Source organism: Hesperophylax consimilis, chromosome 22, assembly GCF_061612785.1.
Source record: "Hesperophylax consimilis isolate HC1 chromosome 22, BYU_Hcon_1.0, whole genome shotgun sequence".
In the NCBI taxonomy this organism is placed as follows: Eukaryota; Metazoa; Arthropoda; class Insecta; order Trichoptera; family Limnephilidae; genus Hesperophylax; species Hesperophylax consimilis.
Window position 1 is genome coordinate 16,068,900 of NC_142857.1, and position 24,392 is coordinate 16,093,291.

A 24,392-nucleotide genomic window follows, 5' to 3' on the forward strand; every position below is an offset into this window, starting at 1 on the left:
TGTCGGTAAATGCGCCCGAGTCAAAGGACTCGAAGCGTCACGGCATAAATAAACCAATCACTGACTGGTTGGACTGAGTTACTCGCGAAGTTGCACGAGTGTGTGGGCACGCACTTCGAACTTCGGCTAACTTCGTCGAGGACTTCGTCGAAGCGTCGAAGCGAGTAGTGTAGCGGCCGCTTTGGAAGTTATGCTATCAAGAGGATGGTGAAATATCCCCCATGGGGTTGGATATCATATTTATTATAATTATAATTAATTCGTGTTTTCTGACAAAGGGAGCCGTAAAAACCATGTATATGTCTGTTATTTCTAAGCCTAAGTAATCATTCGTATTGTGAACGCGCATAAAACATATTATTCCAACCTCTCCACAAATATTCGACCTTGCAATCTTAATTGGATTAAACATTCGTTTTAATTGGTCGTATCTTAATTATCATTAAATAAATGTTAATAAATAAAAAAATAGAATAAATATGGCGTTGTTCATCGTTTGATGTGTTTTTTAAGTGCTGTATTTTTTGCAGTGTGCAAATTTAATTCGGGCGACAGATCGCCGGGTCTTATGAGTGCAGAGACGGTTCATTATTATGTCCGTTTGTGCATTGCGCTGCTTCTTCAGTCTTCACATGAGACTTGTCACATTTGTGTCCCAGTCATCGATATACATAAGTACATTCCAGTCATAATTCCCTTAATTTGAGCTATTTTCTAGTAAAAGACTCCTGCGCAAGCGCTAACGAGTCGTGCATATTTCGTTGTGCTCAAAACTTTACAGCATCAGGCAGTATCGAAACAACTCCACCCGCCGAAGATGAGCGAGACAAAATACGCTCAAAACGGGAAATCACGCGTTGGGACAGTTGACAGTTGTAACTTTGATCATGCGTCTAATACTAATTTAAAATGTTAGCGCTACAACATTCACACATTGGTTTTCAGCGATGAATTGCTTTTTACTTGCGGGAAGATTTTTCGAATGCTGACTAATCATTTTAATTTATTCAATAATTTTTTTAATCTAACTTAGTGGGGTCAATGAAATGCAGTGCCCCCATTAAATAATTTTCTTCGCATGTATTACATACTACGTACATTTTGAAAGTGAAATGTACTGCGTGAAATTAGAGTCACGAGCCACCTCTGGTTTTTGTGCCATTTTTGGTTTACGATTCGATTCATAGTTCGATGAACGGTCCGAGATGTAGTCGAAAATCAAGTCACATCATCGCAGAGTCAAGTAGATGATGATTTAATTTATTAGCATACAAGAATTTAGACTAGCCTCGACAATGAACGGTTTTGTCTGGAGGATTAGAATAATATACATTAGCATAAAACGGTATTGATATTGGAGATCGAGAGACTTACAAATAATACAAAGGCTTATTCACATACCCCTCCACACAGCATTCCCAAAGATATGCCCTGAGGGAAATAATTTTTTCAATATTTATTTATGGCTTGTTTCTTTAACTTTCATTTGAGCTCCGTGTTTCGACAATGTCAATGGTCAATGCGCAGTTGATTCGCTCTGTTGATTGGCGGGTTCTGATAAGCAGAAGTCTTTCGGAGTATAAAAAAGTGCATAGAATCTCCCACGAGCATACTTGTTATGCATAAGTAGATTAAGTGTAGATTAGTTTAAACATAAACATAAACATAAACATAAACATAAACATAAACATAAACATAAACATAAACATAAACATAAACATAAACATAAACATAAACATAAACATAAAAATAAACATAAACATAAACATAAACATAAACATAAACATAAACATAAACATAAACATAAACATAAACATAAACCTAAACATAAACATAAACATAAACATAAACATAAAGATAAACATAAACATAAACATAAACATAAACATAAACATAAACATAAACATAAACATAAACATAAACATAAACATAAACATAAACATAAACATAAACATAAACATAAACATAAACATAAACATAAACATAAACATAAACATAAACATAAACATAAACATAAACATAAACATAAACATAAACATAAACATAAACATAAACATAAACATATACATAAACAAAAACCATAAATATGATTTAAGATTTTCACGGCCAAAAGTATTTTTGTTATTTAGGCTAAAGAAGGAGTTAGCGCAACACGGCATAACACCCCAAAAACAAATAACAAAAAAAACCATAAACATAAAAATAAACATAAACAAAAAAAACATATAAACATCAGTTAATTTGATCTAATTTGTCTTAAATCTATTTTTATTATTTTAAATATTTTTATTTATCTTTTTTTTCTCTCCTTTTTTTGTACAAAATATGTATGCTAATTCGTCCATATTTCGACTGTCCTAAAACGGGAATTCCTCCTAGTTGGACAGAAATAATAATTTATTTTTGGGGTATTATGCCGTGTTGCGCTACCTCCTTCTTTAGCCAACGTTTCGGACGGCATTACAGTGTTCATCTATACTTTTGGCAGTGAAAATCTCAAAACACAATTTATTGTTTTAGGTGCAATTAAGGTGAAATATACCCACATGGTTTTTTTATAACGCACATGATCTCTAACATTTCGTATTATTTTATTTCAGGTTCCGCACAAAATGAGCCCACAGATTTGATTACAATTCAAGCATTCGCCAATGTCAGTTAATTGAGGAAAAAAGGTAAGCTTAAATTCTGGTTTCATTTTCGAAAAAATGCATCTCTAGCAGACTCTTAAAATCATCAGTGATCCAAATTTAGATGTGTAAAAAATTTAAACAAAATTAATACACAAATATAGAATTATTATTAAAATTAAATAATCTTGGTACCTACTCTTCCAATATTGAAAACCACAATGAATTATATTACGCAGGAACATTACACATTTCGCACATCATCACAGACAACCAATTTTGTATGTTTGATGTTATGCGAGTTAATTTCTTAATTTTGAACCTTCTCACAAGTCTGCGCATATTTATGTAAATAGGCATATAATAGTTATTTCAAGCGAAATATATACATGTATATTAATTTTATAAGCGTCACAAGAGCCCCTGTCTGTAACAGTGTAAAGACAGGAGGATTATGTGGCCACATGGTTGGGCAGTGTTGTGAGGCGGGTTAAGGTAGGGATTTATTGATGGATAATATAGGAAAAACTATATAGCTCGTCCCAAACGGCCTGTCTTCATGAACTCAATATCAACTGTGCACCAGTGCACCGGGGATCAATGCTGTTAGCTTCTCAAAGCAGGCTGCTTTAAAATACCCGTAGAACACATTCAGCATACCTACATTGCATTAGAGATGGCAATCAGTTATTGTCAATCAGACGGACCGCCCTCCTTTGCACAGAATCAAGTAGGTTTATGAAGTATTGTGTGACTCCAACACAGAGGTGGCTCCCATATTCAATTGTTGGGCATACTTGAGATTTGTATAGTGTTAGTTAGCAATTGGTCACTATCGAAGAATCTGCTAATCCTACACAAGACGCCCAGTTTCTTGGAAGCCAGATTTACTCGGGTTTCTATCGACCCCCGATACTTGAGCCGGTCTAATATACTCGTATACTTACTCCAAGCATTTCAATTTGAGTCTTTATCGGGGAGGGTGCTTCCAATATACAATAATTTATTACTAACAAAAATTTCAACGTGTTAAAATACTCCTATGAATTAGGTTATATGTGCTTAAGGTATTTTTCGCCTAGAAAATCACAGCCCATTTCAGCTTGTCAAATTTCTCTCACCTGGATAAATGTTATCCAGTTCATATTATTACACTGTTGACTATTAGTTTACCTGGTAATTTGATAGTCACGATAACTAACACAGGTGGCATGAGGCGTTAGGAGATCTCACCTGCGACAACTAATTTGTATCATTAGCACCAAACAATCACTTAAACGGGGCGGGAGATCATGAAAGACATAGATACATTAAATATGTTCTGTATTCTGTTTTTTTTTAAAGATAATCTTTATTCAGATGCCGAGTTTAAAAATTATCGTATCGGTTGAAAAAATCACATAAATTGCTTCTAAAATTATAAAAACACACCTGGTTCATTTAACAAGTTAGTGGTGTGTAAAAAAATCACAGTGTTTCTTTAAATGCTACTTAACGCAGATGTAAAAATATTTTTTCTCTATTTTAAATAAGTCATGTTTTATTCAATATTTTCTTTTAAATGACGATGAATTTAAAAAGAAAAGAATATTTTACATTATTATTAATTATATTATTATCGATTGTTTCGTATTAGCGCGCTCGCTCTATAATTCGTATTTACATAATATCTCCTTTTCAAGTAATCTTCGTCTTCTTTTTGAACACTTAATGGGACCTGAAAGGTGACATCGGTATATATTAACTCCTAAAATATGTAATTATTGAAGATAATATTAGCGATTCTCCAACAAACCCAGGACCTTCGCCTTGCCGGGGGGCTTCTCTACCAAGTGACCTAATCCGACCCTATTCCCTTCGGTCATATTTAACTGTGTCATACTTAAACCTAAACCTAACAGGGCCGGTCCTATGCAGGCGCAATTGGAGCAGTAGGCTTCGGGCATCGACTTGCCAAGGCACCAAGGAGCCAAGGATTCAAATTGTTTTACTTGCGCCAGGCACTGTTTGGGTCAGGGCCGGCCCTGATCTAAAATATGTCTTCCGCTGTATTCCGCCCTGATTTTGTTATTGTCTTCAATACCAAACGGTCGGAAGGAGTGCAAAACGTCGTCAAACCGATATAAACTATCAAAATATAACGTAATTGATTTTTAGTGCCCCGTTAACCGATAACTCTGTACGTAAGTTTTAGGGTGTTTCCACCAAGATACCCTTTTTCCACATCGTTACACTTTCTGTCACAGTAAAAAAAAAACATCTATAGCATCCATTGATGTACCTATAGGTACTTTAGTCAATGATGGTATCATATTTGATAAACGATATATATTTGGTCTCACAAGTTCTATGGGTTCAATTCCTAGATGTGACTGATATCTTTTTTATTTTTCTATCTTCTTCTTCACTGATATATTACATTGATGGATATAACTTTTAAAATAAGTTAAAAAGAAAAAGTTTGTTCCTAAACATTTGTATTATGTTATCTTTCTGTTTAGTGTTGATATTTGTATTATGTCATTTGGCGTAGTTTGATTAGTTAACATCACCTTATCTTATTTAAGTTTAATTATTATGTATTTCAACACCTTATAAACTACAATGGCGTCACTCCCCATTTCAAACACGAGAAATAATTTCTTAATTGAGTTGGGCAGTTTCGTTAAAAAAAACCTTGTTCGCAGTTAGCTTCGAACTATCTGTTTTTGTAAATCTATTATAATATGTTTGTACATTTAATAAAAACAATAAACTGAAAACGTAAAATGTAACCAATAAGTTAACTAGAATTTGGTTATTTCTGATGGTTGTGAACAGCTGTTCCATTAGCTCCCACTAACGGTCACGGTGAGGTAGTCCCGGTGTCATCTTACGCCGGAGGAAATGAAATAACACAGTACCTACTTATTTACCTGTATATTATCAGGTAGGGTCCCCCGCTATATCAGCCAGTTGTAATGTAACACCCTTCATGGTACAATTAATTACCAGGTAATGTACACTGTATACATGCATTTAGACTGAAAAATACCCTTCGTCCCAGTTCAGTATCTGATTTCGTAACTTAACCTGACTTACTAATGAAAATACATAAGTATCAGACCTGAATGTTATTATTACGCGAGAATTATTGTAAACTAAAAACTTATTATTACTATTTAAGCTTATTACTTAAAGTTTTATTAAACGAAAAACTTTCATTACGATGGCAAGCTACTTATCATTGAAATTAGTCTTTCAAATTTCTTCGAATTGGATTTTGACAGTTTGTTTTAAACAAACAACATAACGTTTTCAAATTTTGTAATTTTGACATGTGAATTAAAATTTATTTTATTTTGATTTAACCCATAAAGCCTGTTACATTTTGCAATGCACGTCTCATAGGAGAACTGAAGAATTAATGTTTTTAAACGTATTTAAAATCAAAATATTAAAATATTGAACTCAAACAAAGATAAAAATTTTAAGTCGCTCACCGGTGATTTTTATCTTGTAAACTGTAATTACAACTTTACACGAAACTAAAAAAACGTGTTTAATTATATAAACATATTATAAAAGTAGCAGAAACTTCCATTTTTCATTTAATATATGAATACTTTTTTTAAATTTGCAAACCTTCACAAATATTTTTCAAATGCTAAATGTTGTTTTGTAGAATTATTTTTAATTTTTCGGAAGCGTTAACTGATTTTGGTAAATATTCGGAATCGCTGGACACGGATTATACGAAATATTTTTTAATAAAACCTTCTGATTTACCTTAATTACTATAAAAGGAATCTGACTGAATTTGGGATATTTTTAATTTTAGCATTTTAATTTTTAATTACGTAAATCGAAAATTAACTTTCATTGTACGGGATGACAGCTGGAATGGTTTTTGTTGATAACATTTTCTTTTGTTGGTATTCCTGATACGAGTGGCTAGATTTTTTACCATATGCAAATACTAGGTAGGTACTATTTTAGCCAAACACGAAAACACGCCAAACAAAAGAAAATGTTATCAACAAAAACCATTCCAGCTGTCATCCCGTACAACGAAAGTTAATTTTCGATTTGCGTAATTAAAAATTAAAATGCTAAAATTAAAAATATCCCAAATGCAGTCAGATTCCTTTTATATTAATTAATGTAAATCAGAAGGTTTTATTTAAAAATATTTCATATAATCCTTGTCCAGCGATTCCGAATAATTACCCCGATTTTTTTAATGTTAACTAAAAGCGAGGTATTCTCTCTTTCTAACATTTTTTAAATCATAATATATGTCTCACCATAATACAAAATGAGATAGCATTACTTCTATGAGACCGTATTAGGCTGGGATATATAATCCCCAAAAAGAGTCTACGACTGTTTGTTATCTGTGAAGAATATCTCCAGAATTTGCTAAAGGGGTTAAGATTTAATGAATTGCCATTTTGATACATACCATACCACTTACCAGACATTTACATTTCAGAAATTCCAAAAAATCGCCTTTAATAATGGTTTTTCATAATTTTTTTAGAATATGATATAGATTCTTCTTTCAGAAACTACAACCAATTTCTGAAGCCCGTTTGGTTAAAGTAAAATATATTTACTTGGACCATTGTGCTTTTTAAACTTATTTTCGTTTTCATGTGAACCATCATGGTTTTGCTTTAAGAAGCTTATAAACAATCGCAGCACCATCAATTTCTGTTTACTATTAAATGTCAGACTCTTACAATGTAAGTAATATTGTCTATATAAAATCTTTGGAGCAAGTGAATGACTTGTAGATTTGTAGAACCTGTGGTTTTACCTACTTACTGATAACTTACTTATTGATAAGCTTTCGGAGTCCAATACTTAACACTAGAAGTTGGGATTTATTTCAGTGCAGTAATTCTGGGACTAACTTTCATATGTATTCCTCTCTGCCTAGAATACTAATGGAGAGAAATAATAACACCGAGTCAGTCGAAATTTTCAATTCATTACTAAACAAATACAAAGTTTATATGTTATAAATTATATGTATAATAACTTTGTATAGTTATTAACCATATATTAGTATTAACTTTGCATAAAAACTATATATAATGTATAATTACTATTCAGATGTAAAAGCCCATTCAAAAGGGGCTTTACTAAATAACTAAACAAGGTCCTAGATAGTCCACTCTGCCAGTGCGGCATGGAAAATGAGACACTTGATCATGTTTTCTTTAATTGTAAAAATCATTCATCTTTCAAAGGCATTTATCGTTTACTTATAAAAATCACCCACCAATCTCCCCTTAGTATTCCATATTTACTTTCTCTCAACAATTTTCGTATTTTCTCAGTTCTATACAAGTTCATAGACTTGAATGACTTCAATATTTGAGATTTCCTATTCCCGTATAGATTTCCCATAAAATTATAACCATCTCCCTTAACTTTAACGGCATATAGCACTCTTTTTAGGGTGAATTGCCTAATACAAAAAAAAATAACTAAACAAAGTACTAAAAATGAAGAGTTCTTTAATAATATTTTGAATAATACACTATTATGATCCAATGTAGGTACTTAATATAGCATTATTGAGTATTAATTTATTAATTTGATCATACCTTTGAGACGTACACGATAGACAGTGCTATTCCACACGCTTAATTATAAAACAAATACAGCATCTAATTCGCCAATTAAACGAGCTCTTCATACTGTAAATGATATTTGTCTAAACTCAAACATTGTCATTTCTTCGGATTCACTGCCCAAATTCAAACGTGGCATCATGTCAATAATATAAAATGTTAAATGCGCATACATACACACTCACACTCACAAATACATTACACAAACACTTATATACTACACACGTCACATGGTAATTAAGGAATAAACATACCACTTACCAGACATTAGAAGGAAACATATAATAGGTACCCAACATGAAATATCTAATTCTTGTATTTTGTTTCATCACTGTAACTCGTGTACTGTTTGTTTCTATAGTATCAAATAAATACATTATAATATTTATGAAATAGTAATATGAAAAGCCTCATCTCAAATACGCAATAAATATATATATAAAAAGATTAAGAAATCATTATAATATCGGTCAATACGGAAACAAATCTAGTAGCAAATGATAATATTTTCTATTTTGCAATGAAGTACCTAACTTCATCTGATGTTCACAAACACAAATCGATTGGAGGTAAATTAATATAAATATTGAATGATTGACGACTTTCTAATGGATGCTGATTATATTACATAATTTAATTTGCCATCTTATGTAAGTTTTGTTTCAATCCTAGATTTATTTATTTATTGTACTTTTGCTATATATCATATACTCTAGTACATTATTTGAAAAATCTTACCTTTCATAAATCTTAACTTCTTTTCGATATTTTATATTAAGCCATATTCTAAAACTTCCGGTAATTGTTTGGTTTCGGTAACCTCCTTGTACCTTTTAAAATGTCAGCTCAGAAGGTTCTCATTTCTGAGCACAAACTGCCTCCTTTTTTATATTATATCTTTAAATATTTTTGTTTTGTCTTGTCCTGCTGTTATTGTTATTCAGTGTTGTCATCACTTTGTATAAACAGTATATTTAGTGTTGGGTAAGGCACACGGTAGGAATAATTTTAAAAACATGACCACTAATACTATATTACCGTTTTTAAGTTTGTTATAGTTAAGCGCACTCAGAGGCGGCTCTAGGGATTCAGTCGTGGTAGGTCATTTGAAAAAAATGTGTGACTAATCTTTATTTGATATTGTGAAAAATGCCCATATATTATTAACTATATCAATTTGTTATAGAGTTTTAGAGTCGCGGACTCTAAATAAATATTATGTTAATATAATAAATTGGAAATAAATACACAATCCATGTACTTACGGCAAATTATTTTTAAGATATTAAGTTTTAATGTAGTTGTCCACAACATTAAAATAAATAAAATCAGTGTTTGATTCTATTTGACAATGATTTTTTACGTTTTTTGTTTTGTTTCATTCTAAATCGATAACAACATAAATAATTATTCTAATCCTTTCCCGAACTATGCAATTGAAAAACAACCATTGTTCCACACACTACAAGCGTGTAAAATGAAAAAACGACATTTGTTTATGTCACCATCTCTGTAAAACATATAATATTCACCGTGTTGTCTCCCCCACGGTCATGACCTAAGCGTCCCTAAACTTTCTTCGGAAGCTAATTTTTACTTCGACGAAAAATATAGTGCCATCTCGTTTATTCTATGGCGCGAGTAGGGACAGAAGATGCCAAATTGGACATTCTTTAAATTGACCCAGCGAATCGTGTGGACTTGTGAATGAAAGCTTCTATTAGAGACAACAGATGTCACTGCTAGTCACTCGCCGCCGCCGCTGTTTCGCGTTACATTTTAAATGTTTTGATGCACATAATTGATTATTATATTTATTATTGTTGTCTTATAATTTTGGGGGGTCAAACACCAATTGACCTAAGGGAAGAACCGCCACTGAGCGCACTTGAAGTGAAATGTCACTAAACTGCGCTATATAAATGCCATGTGATTATTATTATTATCTTGCTGTATAACTCATAAAGATTCCCCAATACTGCTCAGGTTAAAATAGATTTTTTTAGACTGGCACAACTTTGTTCCAATCCTCAAAAACACAGTCGTTTTTGCATTTCGCGTTTAGTTGCTATGATGACATTTGCGATGTCGTTGACCCGGTCTGCTTTGAATTTGTTTTTAAATTTGGCTAGTTTGATTATGCATTCCATATATACATTTTTAATTATATGGGATTACTAAAAGTTTATCAGGAAACGGGCTGCAATCCCGTTTTTAAACGTTAACCACGAATTTGAATACGTTTGTATTTTACTAAAAATGTATTATAAAATCTATCAATTCATTCGTTAAGGGTCTGCAATTCCGTTTGTAACCGAATTAGGAATAATTTGAAGAGATTCTGAATAAATTAGCAATATATTAGTAATTTTGATTAACGAAGGTTTGGGACGAAATTGTTGGTGGGTGTCATAGTCCCAATGACTCCGGACAGTTGGGTCTCTTGTGCAGTATTCACATTTAAAAAACTTGTAATTAAATTTCAAGAAAACGTCTGTCGCCAGTCCATGGGAAAATGATATATCGTCTTATATCTAGTTCCTGTCCCACTATTATGGTAAGAGTACGTTGGTTTATCTCGATGAAATCGCTTTCCTCTTTCCATCTCTTGAAAAATGTTTCCCAGTGAGACTGATACGCATCTCGCGATTAGAAACTGCAGAGTGCAGAGTGCAGTGAGTGCACTATGACGCTTGGGAGTGCAATGACAGTTGAACAAATGGGACCCGTCTCAGAGTGCATTGTCTCTCTTCATGATTTAAACGCGGTTTCCTGTGTGTCCCAGTGACTACAAACCTTACAAAACCAACTTCGAACTGTAAGCACGAATGACAAGTGAAAATGCTGCATTTGATATACCAGTATTTCTGTGGTAGGTGCTCTCAGAATTGTGTTACAATTACGTCATTGGTCCTTTCGGCATTAACGCGGTCTGGATATAAGTCTGGAATTCTAAAATTTGTAGATAGGTATTTAAACACCTACTAAATTTCGACTTTATGTCCGGATTAAATCTTCCCCACAGGAAAAACTAAACCCTTCCACACACTTTTCCACAAATGATCATCTAGTCAATCACTATTATGCAAGTGCATTATATAAGCATAATAAATACAAAACAATACAAGAACAACACGTCAAATCACCAGAGATCAAATGGGAAAATAATTCACCGACTCCAGATATTTTCATATCAGAGGGTTCGGCTCGGTAGAACTTCTAATTGGACCTATAAATCCTACTGATCCCTCAGTATAAATATTTAAAAAATCTTTCGTAGTCCTATATGTATTTAAAATTATCAATTTTTGCATTTTCATTTATAAATTCTTTCACAGATCTAATACGCCTAAATTTTGAATTAGAGAGCTAGGTATAATGCCAGTAGCCGAAATAACAAATGGTAATATTTTTATGCTTTGAGAATGCAAAATTCTTTTAATCTCATTTCTTAAATCTGTGTATTTTCTTATTTTTTCAGAAACGGATTTTTGAATATTACAGGAATTAAGAATAGCGACATCAATGATATACAAATCTTATAATTTCAGACGATATTTTTATTTTAGTTTATTAAAAGAAGAAAAACCTAAACAAGCTGTTTTGTATGCGAGGTCTACTAACTGTTCACAGCTGCAGTTGGTTGACTGTCCCTGATGCACATATGCACCATGCGTGGACCTAGGGCCTGTGTTCTGTGTTCTGGTGACACACTTCTGTGCAGAGACTTGCTCCATGAATTATGGACACTTACAGAAGCGATTGTTTTGTGTGAAGCCGCTTATGATGGTAGTCGGTACTAACTACTTGGCTTACCACATACATATTCATTCCACTTCAATTCTCTGTGCTCTCAAATAAGTTAAGAATGATTGTATTTGTGTCTGTTTTCTAAACTATTGTACGGGAGGAAATCATCCAAGCAGAGTGACCTATAGAAATAATGTATTTCATTCATCAGAATGCGAAAGGCTTTTTGTCATCATCAACATCTGTACTCTGCGTGATAAAGGTTGCTGGAAGCCTTTTCAACCCTTTATTTATTGAAGTGAAACTTCTTTACGCGCGTTATGCAATTTCGAGGACCGGAGTAAAACCAACTCAAGACCGTCATGAAAAACCGTGATCATTTCGCTATAGGAGCCTAGCCAATATTATATACCTACTTTAGGTCACTCTCCAAACTCAGCTTCGCGGTCTAGAAGGCAGAGCGCCCGATTGTCGTCGTGAAGAACAGAGGTTCGATCCCCGCTTTAACAAATTTTTTGAAGTGAAACTTCTTTACGCGCGTTATGCAATTTCGAGGACCGGAGTAAAACCAACTCATGACCGTCATGAAAAACCGTGATCATTTCGCTATAGGAGCCTAGCCAATATTATATACCTACTTTAGGTCACTCTCCAAACTCAGCTTCGCGGTCTAGAGGCAGAGCGCCCGATTGTCGTCGTGAGGAACCGAGGTTCGATCCCCGCTTTAACTATTTTTTTTTTTCTTTTTGTGATTTTTTTAATAATCATTTTTTTAAAAGTGATAAAATGCTCTCGTGCTGCGACTTTTAGATATTTTGACTATATGATATTTTGGTCGAATACGTAATAACCGCGGTCTAGAGGCAGAGCGTTCGACACTCGTTATGCAGGACCCGGGTTCGAATCCCATATTTTTATAACTTTTAATTTTTTTTATCATATGCTACTTATAAATATGTCAATAGACAGAAAAAAAGAGAGAAAGAAATGAAAAGAGAGAGAGAAGAATAATAAAAGTTTCACTTCCGTCGTGCGTAGGCTTGCCACACACTGTATTTTTTTATTTACTGGTTGTACCTCGCTAAGCGTTGCTGTGGCTCAGTTTGTCTGTGCAGATAGGGAAACAAATCTACGACTTACGACTAAGGCCTATAACTACTGCCTTAAGAACATATACATTTACATATGTAGAAACTTACAACTAATATATTTACATTTGAATGAATTTTATGTGTTGAAGATATTTATGTGATTAAGGGTACCAATTGCCCGGAATCAATAATAATAATAATTTACTGTCTTCTTTTCTTAGTAACATGTAGAGATAATGATATCCTCACTGGGATCTCCCGTGCTGAGGATTTCATTTACATATTATAATTTAATTATAAGAAATTAATATTACAACAAAGTAACATATGAATTTAATTATAAACATATATCATTTAGTATATATATATATATTTTTTTAAATAATTTAAAATAAGTAAGTTGGTGTTTTTTTGTATAGTTCAGTTTAGTAGATTCGGTTTTGGTCTGTGTTTGATATCAGTATATTTTCTATTTCAGATCTCTCTATATTAAGTATCCAGCTTTTTATTTGAGATTTAAATGTTATAATGTTGAGGTTTTTGAGTGAGAGTGGTATTTTATTGTAGAGTTTAATACTATGATATAAGAAGCTTTTTTTCCCAAAAGTTGTATTAGTAGTTATTTGTTGGATAAGTTTTTGACCATGAGATCTAGTGTTTCTATTGTACGTGTTTGGTGTTATTTCTTGGGTTTTGTACTTATGAATGTAAATGAGTATAGTTTTAGAATATGGTTGTTTAATTGACTTCTAATTTCGGGCACAGTTTCCATTTCTAATGTTGGAGGACTGAACGCAGTTGGCGCTAACAAAAATTGTCTGAAGAAGCGAAGCTAGCTGTCCACAATGGAGTGCTGGTACCTACCCTGATGTATGGAAGTGAGGCATGGAACTGGCAGAGAAAGAATGAAAGTAGATTGAATGCTCTAGAAATGAGATCCCTGAGGCCTATGTGTGGTAAAACTATCTATGATCGTGTGGGGAATGTCGAAATCCGCAAAGAGTGCAAGGCTGATGTAAGCGTAATGAGTAAGATAAAGAAAAGGACGCTTAGATGGTTTGGGAACGTAGAGCGAATGGAGTGTAAGGAGAATACATGTAACTGATCAAGTGAATCAGATACTTGAGTCGGGCTATGTCAAAAGTCAGAATAATAGAAGAGTATGCACTAATAATTATGTCCTAAGAAGAATAATTATGTTAAAATTAAAAATTAAAATTAATAATTATGTTCTAAGAACTTTTTTCCATAGGAAAGCTCATAGCTCAGAAATGCACAAAATAATTTGCAAGGTAGATAGAAATATTACACCTTTAAATTTATACGATGAGAATGCCAACATTTTTATACATCCCAACCAGGAATTATTAGATTCCTGGTCAAATAAAATTTTACACGCAAAACACTTCAATTATCTCAACCAAACGTATGTTGACAAAATTTCGTCAAACAAATGGTTGAGTATTGGAGAGTTGAGCGCAGAAATAGAAGGATTTATGCTTGCCATTCAGGATAGAGTCATTAATACTAAAAATTATAGAAAGCATATAATCAAAGATACAAATCAAATTGATGATTTGTGTAGAAAATGTTTGGCTTTTCCGGAAACTATAGAACATATTATATCGGGATGTTCTATATTAGCACCGTCCGAGTATACATTTAGGCACAATCAAATTTTAAAAATAATTCACCAAAGTTTGGTAATTAAACATAACTTAATTGACTGCCGTAATATAATACCATATTATGAATACGAACCAAATTCATTTTTAGAAAACGAATTTTATAAAATATATTATGATAAAACTATACTAACAGACCGAACGATCAGACATAATAGACCCGATATAGTTTTACATGACAAAATTAAAAAAATAACTTATATCATTGATGTCGCTATTCCAAATTCCTGTAATATTCAAAAATCTGTTAATGAAAAAATAAGAAAATACACAGATTTAGGAAATGAGATTAAAAGAATTTGGCATTCTCAGACTATAAAAATATTACCGTTCGTTATTTCGGCTACTGGCATTATACCTAGCTCTCTCATTAAAAATTTAGGCGTATTAGATCTATCAAAAAATTTATATATAAAGATGCAAAAGCCGGTCATTTTGAATACATGTAGGATAACGAAAGATTTTTTTAAATATTTATGTTGAGGGATCAGTAGGATTTATAGGTCCTGTTAGAAGTTCTACCGAGCCGAACCCTCTGATATGAAAATATCTGGAGTCGGTGAATTTTTTTTTTCTCATTTGATCTCTGGTTAGTTGACGTGTTGTTGTTCTTGTATTGTTTTGTATTTGTTTTACTTATATAATGCACTTGCATAGTGTTAATTGACTAGCTGATCATTTGTGGAAAAGTGAGTGGAAGGGTTAAGTTTTTCCTATGGGGAAGATTTAACCCGGACAACAAAATCGGAAGCATAAAAAAATTAAATCATAAATCAAACGTAAATACGTTTATTGACACTTCGTAGAGAGCTTCATATTAATTATTAATTAAACAAATTTAACTATTTGATTGAGTTTTCTAGGACATGTATTATATTTTATCGATATTTGAGAGTTAGAATAATTCTTTTCGAATACTTTTACTCGAACTGGTCGCTAGTGAGGAGGGCGTAAAATCTTATGGTGCGGAAAAACAGATCACAGGTGAAAATATGATTTATTATTGCAGATCATATTATGTAATAACTAAATTACCTTTATATAACCGATCTCTTCTAGTGCGGTTGCGCTGACAGAACTTTGATTAAAAATGATAGATGGAGTTAAATCTAGTTGCAGGTACTATAATTATAGTGTATGCGAATGAAAAAAATATTGATCATACTTAGAATACGTAACTCCACAATTCACATGTGTAGTTTTTTTTAAATTCTGTGTTAATAATTTAATCAATGTAGGAGTAATCTGTAAATGTCTCTAAATATGGTTCGTTATTTATATAGTTGAAATACATGTACCATTTTCCTATTAGCTTAGTTATAAAACTATTTATACGACCAACTAATTAACTAACCATTACGCCATTTCACTAACCACTCCTTGTTTCATCCTTATTCATGCATCGTTTCATACATACTCTTCTGTCATTCAGACTGGGTTGATTAATAAGTTAGTAGTGTTATAACCACAGACATAGGAATTAATAGACGAGAAGATAATGGCGAGGGGTAAAATCAACTGTTGAAGAACGAAGGGGGTGAAGCTGACTGTGATTCGTCAATAAATCAATCTGACAGTAAATAGGCATCTCGCATTATAATATCACCATTTACTTCTTAAAAGTAAAATCTGCTTTTGAATGAATAGACATTTTTACATGGGAGCGCAAATTACTGGCCACGTTATGAACAAATTTGCGAAGTCCAAATTCGGCAAAAAAATTCGGTTCTATTTTCAGAGTCGAATATTTCGTTTAAGTATTTAGTTAAGACACTTTTATAAATGTTCATAATTTACTTCCCAGCAACCAACCAGCTTTGTGTTTCGCGTCCAGACATGTTTCTACAACTGATCCATATTATACGATGTGAATATGCTTAAAATAAAGTAAAATAATGCTTATATATGGAATGTAATACGACAATTGGGTTTATTCTCTTTTTCACATCTATTTTTACAAGTTTTCATAGCATTAGGTCAACATTTTGCCGTGTTATTTCGTAAAATGAACCGATGATGCCTCGAACATAGTTCCATAAATCAACTATCTATAGATTGATAACTCCGCCCTCTTTCCATACGTTTGCTTTCGTCAAGTTTTAACCATAGATCTGGCAAATTTGAATACACCACACATCGCCGACGTCACAGCACACCATCGACAAAGGATAGAGGAAATTTAAAAAAAAGGCGCAACCATAGACAATTTAATTCTGCTTCGGAACCTACCTAAAACCCAATTCGTTAGCCTAAAACACAAGTAAAATGTCACCCAAGACCACAAGGTCCCATCTGACAAAGCCCTGTCCTAAGAAAGAAATGACCTTTAAAGTAACTTCCTTTACAGCTCATTTTCTCAGGACAGCGTTTTATCAGAAGGAAGCTGAAAAACAAACTCATAATTACATGTACAATAATTTTATTTTTTAAATATAAACATGAAATACAATAATATAAGCACAAAACACATTTCGAAGGTGAAATTACTGTATCAATATAAAACTAGCTGTTGGAAATGATAGTTATTTTCTTTCAACATCCAACGGCAATTGAAAAAAATATTGTCAATAAGGCAGTCAACGATTCAACCTACTGTTTTAGCGTCTAATTACATTATTATTTTTTTTGTTTCCCTCCTACTTATCTTATTACTTAAATATTTATACCTTTCATATATTAATAGTAAGTATATAATACTTTTTAGTTTTAAAAACTTTATATGCCTTTTAGATATTTTTAACTTAGGAATAGTACACAACATAAAGAATGTAACAGTGTAAACAGAAAAGTAAATTTAACAATAGGTTATTGTTAACAATACATATTGGCACCTGATAAATAAATAGGGTATAATAATAACAAATAAAAACACCAAATACAAGAGTAAAATTTAAAGAAGGTGTTGAGAGAATATTCATTATGATGTCAAGTATGTAATAAAAAAGTAGAACTATATATATAAACTAGACATATGAAATAAACTAATTTGACTATTTTTATATTAACACTAGTCGGTGACTGAAAATGGGCTGCAGACTAATACAGCCAAACTGAATAATGTAAACTCCGCATCAGAGAATATTTGGCTTAAAATTACAAACGATAACAATATTTGACTTGTATATTTATTTTTTCGTTATTATTCTACTACTCATATAGAGATGTCAATAGAAAATGAATTGGCAAGGATACACCACAACCATACAATGGACCTGATTTAATGAGGAGCATGGCAGTACTACGATACTTAAAAGACGCTTATAGGAACAAATTGTGGTCCTAATTGGTTTTAACTTATTAAAATAAATTAGTTATGACAACCATTTCTTCCTATATTTAGCATATTTTAAATGTTGCAGTACTGCTATTTTCTTCATGGAGTCAGGTCCATTGTATGGTAGTGTATCCTTGCCAATTAATTTTCTATTGACATCGGTACACCATGCATTGATTATAAATGGTACAGTAATTTTGATAATGAATTGAATAATTTTTTTTATGTTCGTTACAATTAAGCCAATCAAAACATATATATTTGGCAATGGTTTCTTCAATAACGGGCACAAGATATAAATTTTCGCAATTATAATTCAGTACATACTCGACGACATAATGAATTTCAAGAGCCTTGATAGCAAATTTCTTAGTGGGATCATATGGGTCACCTATGCAAGATATTTTACATCTATGTTCTGCCATCCCCTGTGCAGCAACAGCAACGCTGCTGGTTGCAGAGAAGACATGACTGGGTCCTGCACTCATTTCTGGAAAAAAATATATATCATAGTTCTTGAAGAAATTGAAGTAAAGATTGACATATTAGAGGAACAAAACTAACAATACTATTCCCTTTTAAGTAATATAAAACAGATATGTACCTTCATTTTCTACTAGCTTCCCCTGTGCAGCAACGGGTACGCTGCTGGTTGAGATGTTATGCTCTGAAATAAATATAATTATTACATTAACCGAATTAACAAAACATATTATTATTATTATAGGCTGATGCAGTATAGAATACCTTTTAGGATGTAGTCATGATACGTGCTGAACACCATTCTCGAAATGGACTCTCAGAGGTTATGGTTGGAAACTTGTGTCGAATAGTCTCTGTCCGTACATCCTTTCACACAATACGTTTTAAGGACTTTATCGGTAGGCACATAAATGTTATTTATCACACATAAATCAACTGTTTCACACAACCAGATATTTGACAATTTTATGATGACAAACAACGGCGTCTGTCAAACTTTTCTTACAGTTTTTTAGAGTAAGTGAAATGGCGGGAAGCATGAGTCGGCCACCTAGCGGCAAGAACACGCATTACACCGTTTGCGAACCCTCTCTTTCTGGCGCACGAGTCTTATGGTAAAGTGAGCGAGAAACAAAAAAAATACACATCGCCTACGTCACAAACATAGATTTTTACCATGTCTATAATTTGTGTTGACGTTTTTAAGCGGAGTTATACCCCCCTGCATAGTTCGCACAAGAATGATGACGTCACGTTTTCAAATTTCGCTTGAGGCCATACGCGAGCCCAGCCGGCTCCAATGGAACCGGTATGGGGAGTGGGGATAATACGCTTTTAATCACTTAGGGCAGGTCTACTAATATTCATATGTCTATGGTTATAACTTTTTTATATATACCAGGCGCGGTCCTTCACACATGCTTTGGATGCCGGGCTTCCCAAGCGTTCTGAAGTCAAAAATATATTTAAATAGTATAAAATAAAGTAGCTATCCGCGTCTGTCTGTTTGTGCGCCTAGTTCTTCTAAACTACGCAGCTGATTTAGATACGGTTCTCACTATCATTTATAGAATTTCTTTCGGATGGTTTATGTATATAATACATCTATATTATATTTATAGAAAGTAGAGAAAAGTTGATGTTTTGTAACCAAGTCATAAAAAAATATTCTCTTGCACTTACATTCCTAACGCTAGCTAAACCTTAAAAGATACATCAAAATAATTTATTACGAAATTTTCTATCGTAAAAAGGTCTTCATAACTTTACCCCTAACAATTTATAAGTCCACGATCAATGCCGGGTAGAAGTCAGCTAGTTAATCATAATTTTTTTATACAAAATAAAAGCTTTGGATTTATTTTTTACAGTCTCAAATAGTACCATTGTAATTTAATGACATTGTCTCGTTCTCTCGCACACATAACAAAACAATGCAATATACAACACACACAACCAAGCTATTAGTATATCTCATCGTTTAGCATCCCTTCTAGAAAAAGTCATCGACGGCCACTCAAACCTATCTACGTATATCTACAGTTTTTAATTTTTAGTTTTTAAAGTGGTGCCATCTCGGCACTACAAATAAATGTATTGTGTCTTCGGATATATCCGCCTCGCCGAAGATTTCTGAGGCATATAAAAGCGCCACTCATGTTTCGGAAATTTCATTTCTGTGGTCAACATCCACGTTATGCGCGTTTAGATACTTGATGTTCCCATGCGACATTTTTGGTGCGCGATATAGAATCCGATCGCACCACGTGACATGGCACTTTTATTACTGTTATTTGTTCTGATTTTTTGTATTCAGCGGTTGGTAATTATTGTTTTTGAGATTGATTAAAATTAATGGAGTGCCTGTAAGGGTTAACACACCGTCTCGGTATAATTGCCGTTTATTGAACTTTATTATGAGAAAATGAAATGATTCTGTCGGAATACATAACATTACCAGACTTGGTACCCAAATCATAAACACAGGCGTTTGAATAAAATGTATGCGCGTTATTCAATATTTATTTGCTCTACGATTAAAATCAAACCCGCAACTTCCTGCCCTAAAGGCAATTTTCATAACGTCAACCAAAATCAACCGTAACTTTTAGAATTTGACAAGAATTATTTTCATAATATCAAAATACGTCTATCAAAAAGTATACAGGCATTTAATCGCAAATCTCCCCAACAATCAAACATGTCAAAACACTTGCATTCAATATTGTATCAGAAGCCAGTCAATTTCCTTTTAATTATTATACAATGCTCCGACAATGTGCAAAATACACCTTTGTAATTATACGTTTACAATTATATGAACGCATTATTATAGTTCACTATAATGACTTAACCCTGCGGGCCTCTGCCATATTGAACATTAAATTTCAGATGCTGTCGGAAAGTATGAGAATTTGTGTAATAAATGGAATATTTCTGAACGTTTCCGAAAACTAAAAACTGTTTTTTAAAGGTGATAAAAAACGCTTTCAAATTTTATCATTAAAAAAACGTAAAATTTTTAAAATATTAAAATTTTATAATCAAACATTAAAAAGATTTAAAAACGGCTTATTTTGCTTTTTTTCGTCTAGTCTAAACACTGAACTTAAATTACTGATAACGAAAATAAAAATTATTAGAAAAATGTATTATAAACATTACTGTCAACTTACTTTTTAGTCGTTTCATATAAAAATAATTGATAAAAAATTCTCATCCTTTCATAAAATTTTCTACATCGGTTAATTCTTACTTCTAACTATTTATTTATTAACGGACATCGTCCAAATTACAAAATAATAACACGAATAAAGTAAAATGAAAAATACAGGAGTATACAAAGGTACATGAAAGCAAAGACATATGGCAGATATAATATAAGAAAATAAAGTGACAAGTCGAATCAAGTCAAGACTACGCCGTGGGTCAGGACCACAGGACACTTATAATATTCCGTCACTTGTTTAGCGACTGGCAAAAATCATTCAGACTTATCCCAAAAAAGTTAAGGTTTTGACTTGAGTTGACCAGTCTACACATTCTGCACAGTGGTGAATAATATCCATAATTTATCCAATGATGGTTGAGGAAGAGCAGTTCATTATTTCTGAGTCTTTGCGAGGGGATATTGAAGGGAATGAGTAGCAGTAGAGTAGGTGAATCAATAATACCATTTATAATTTTGAAGAAGCAAATAAGGTCATTTCTTTCCCGACGGACTTCCAAAGGAGAGTGGTTTAGAGTTAGTTCAATTTCATCGTATAAGTATTTGCCTTTTTCTAATCCTAGCCTCCTAACAATCCCTCTTAAGAACCAATGTTGAACAGATTCAATGCGTCGAATGTGGACAGCATAAAAAGGAGACCAGATAACACAAGCAGTGTTGCCAAGTTAGCATATTATATGCTAAATTTGGCATAAATACTCCATGTTTAGCATAACTATTATGCTTTTAGCATATAGCATATTTATTTGGCTTATTTTTACAGAAACATGAAAATAATAAAAACCAATTTTTTAACTAACAAAAATGATATCGATTGAAAAACTGGTGTCTCAATGGAGAAACATAGTTCACATTAAATGGGAATTCTTGACTTCCACTGTAGAGTTTTGGAATGAAGTCATGCAATATAAAGATGCAGCTAATAATAACCCCTTCGGTGATTTATGTCAGTTTGCAATGTCTATTTTAACATTGCCGCATTTAAATGCGGACATTGAACGTGTATTTAGCCAAATGAGTCTGGTCAAAACAAAACTCCGAAATCGTTTGGCGGTGAGAACCCTAAATTCCATTATGTACGTGAGATTTGGCCTAAAGAGAGCAGGAAAGTGCTGTTATTCTTACACTGTTCCTGGCGAAGTACTACGCTGCATTGGGACCAAAGAAAGTTACGACTCCGTCTCTCAGCCTTCCACTTCAGCTGCTATCAATGAAGAAGATGAAGATGAAGATATTGATATTTTATCTCACTGATTTTATTTCTAAGTTAAATTTATGTTAGCTTTTATTTTGGCATTTTTTAAAGTAATTTAGCATATTTCTGGCATATTTTTCCCATCACTCTAGCATATTTTGAAGTAGTTGAGTTGACAACACTGAACACAAGCATATTCAAGATGGGGGCGAACCAAGGATAACTATAACGATAAGAAGACAACGATTTCGATGAGACCATATTTTTTGCTCTTTCGAAAAGGGAACAAATTGGTTATAGCTATTTATTCCCAAAACCGAACAAATTAGCCTGATGAGTTAAACGTCAACAATTAAAAATCGCCTGCGGTGGTCGCCGACGGGACTGTAGTAAGTAGAAAGTTGGTTGTGTGAAAGAAAGGCGCCATTTCGTGCATGTTGCATGACGTTTGTACGCTAATCCACATTATAAATAATGACGTAATGTGCAACCATCCGAGTTCTCCAACGGCGGTGAGATCCTCCGTTTGTTATTTGTTATACAACAGGTGTAACAAGCGATAGCTAGGAACTAACTTCGAGAATGCCTGCAATCAAATTGCGTTTTCTTTTTTACTGCTTACGCTGAGAAAATAATCGGTTTATGATATCTTATTTATATAAAAACATAATAAACCTCAGTGAATACTACTTTTTTTTGCAGTACCAAGTATGTAATAGTTATTACAATGTTCTTCCGACTACGGTGGAGTTGTTTCAAGAAGTTATGTTGCCATTTTGGAGAGCATTAGTTTCTGTTTGAATATAGAGTGTATTATGCCAGTACAACAACCCTCACCAACCTTCGTACACTTACCGAAATGCATTCGAAGAGATGAAATATTAAAAATAGAGGTCCTTTTATGTCATCAACGCAAAAGAGTTCAAACTGCCCGAATCCAGTGGAACCATCGCAATCCCATTTGTTGTAGGGGAAGAGGAGAAGGAGGAATTGGAGGAGGAGAAGGTGATGGGTAAAAAGTTGATTTGAGAATACCTACCTCGCTGTTCAAATCTGATCACTAAACACGGCTAATGTTATTTCAAGCTGCGGTTATTTCTCACCAGGACGACGCTGAGAGTATATTCCACTCTGAAACTTGGTGCACATCTCCGTATGTAATTTTCAATGAATTAATAGTGAAACAACAAAAATTAATTAAATAAAATTTTAATGCACGGGCGCCGGGATAGTAATAAGAAATTATTTCAGGATTTATGTAATGCATTCCATATTTTGAAATAATATATAAAATAATTAGAATAAGAGAAATAATATACACAGATAGGCACAAAAAATGCGGAATTTAAGTGAAATAAAGACAAAAACAAAAATATGTGTAAGCAGCTGTTTATGGAGGATATTTGGACATTTCCGTCTCCAGGGCCATCAAGGGGGACTCCATTCAGGCAACCATGGCAGTGATGGTTGTGTTATTTGATTGGCGTAGTCTGCGTCATTTGGAATCCACAATACCAAACTTATATTAACCGAATTGAAAATATTCAAACAAAATTCTTGAAACACTTGTCGTATCGTTTTGAAAATCATCAATGTAATCCTATTACTCTTTACAAACGAAGAAAAAAATTTGACGTACTGTTTCTGTACAAAATTGTGAACTGCCTTATTGACTCCCCAGCCCTGTTAGAAAGGATTGCATTTCATTGTCCTGAACGCAATACCAGATCAAATACCTTATTTTATATACAACATTTCAAATCGAAATACGCACAAAACTCCTTGCTCGGGCGTATCTACAAATCTTATAATGCCTTAAGCGATATTGACATTTTCCACTGTACCCTTAAATCGTTTAAAATCAAATTAACCTTACTATGTACCTAAGTTAAAAATATTACTTCTGTATTGTTTAGTATTCTCTTTTTAATC

General features: G+C 33.0%; 1 protein-coding gene across 2 annotated transcripts in view; it reads left to right on the forward strand.

Annotated features, from left to right (window-relative positions):
- The window catches only part of LOC149412911 (uncharacterized), a 222,068-nt gene that overhangs the window by 165,257 nt on the left and 32,419 nt on the right, over positions 1 to 24,392 (forward strand). Inside the window, exon 3 of one of the 2 annotated variants that reach the window (XM_089645503.1) lies at positions 2,601 to 2,675. The exons of the other annotated variant lie outside the window; for it this stretch is intronic. The gene's annotated coding sequence lies outside the window, so the exon portion shown is untranslated. The remainder of the gene's footprint in view (positions 1 to 2,600; positions 2,676 to 24,392) is intronic. 2 annotated transcript variants of the gene reach the window in all.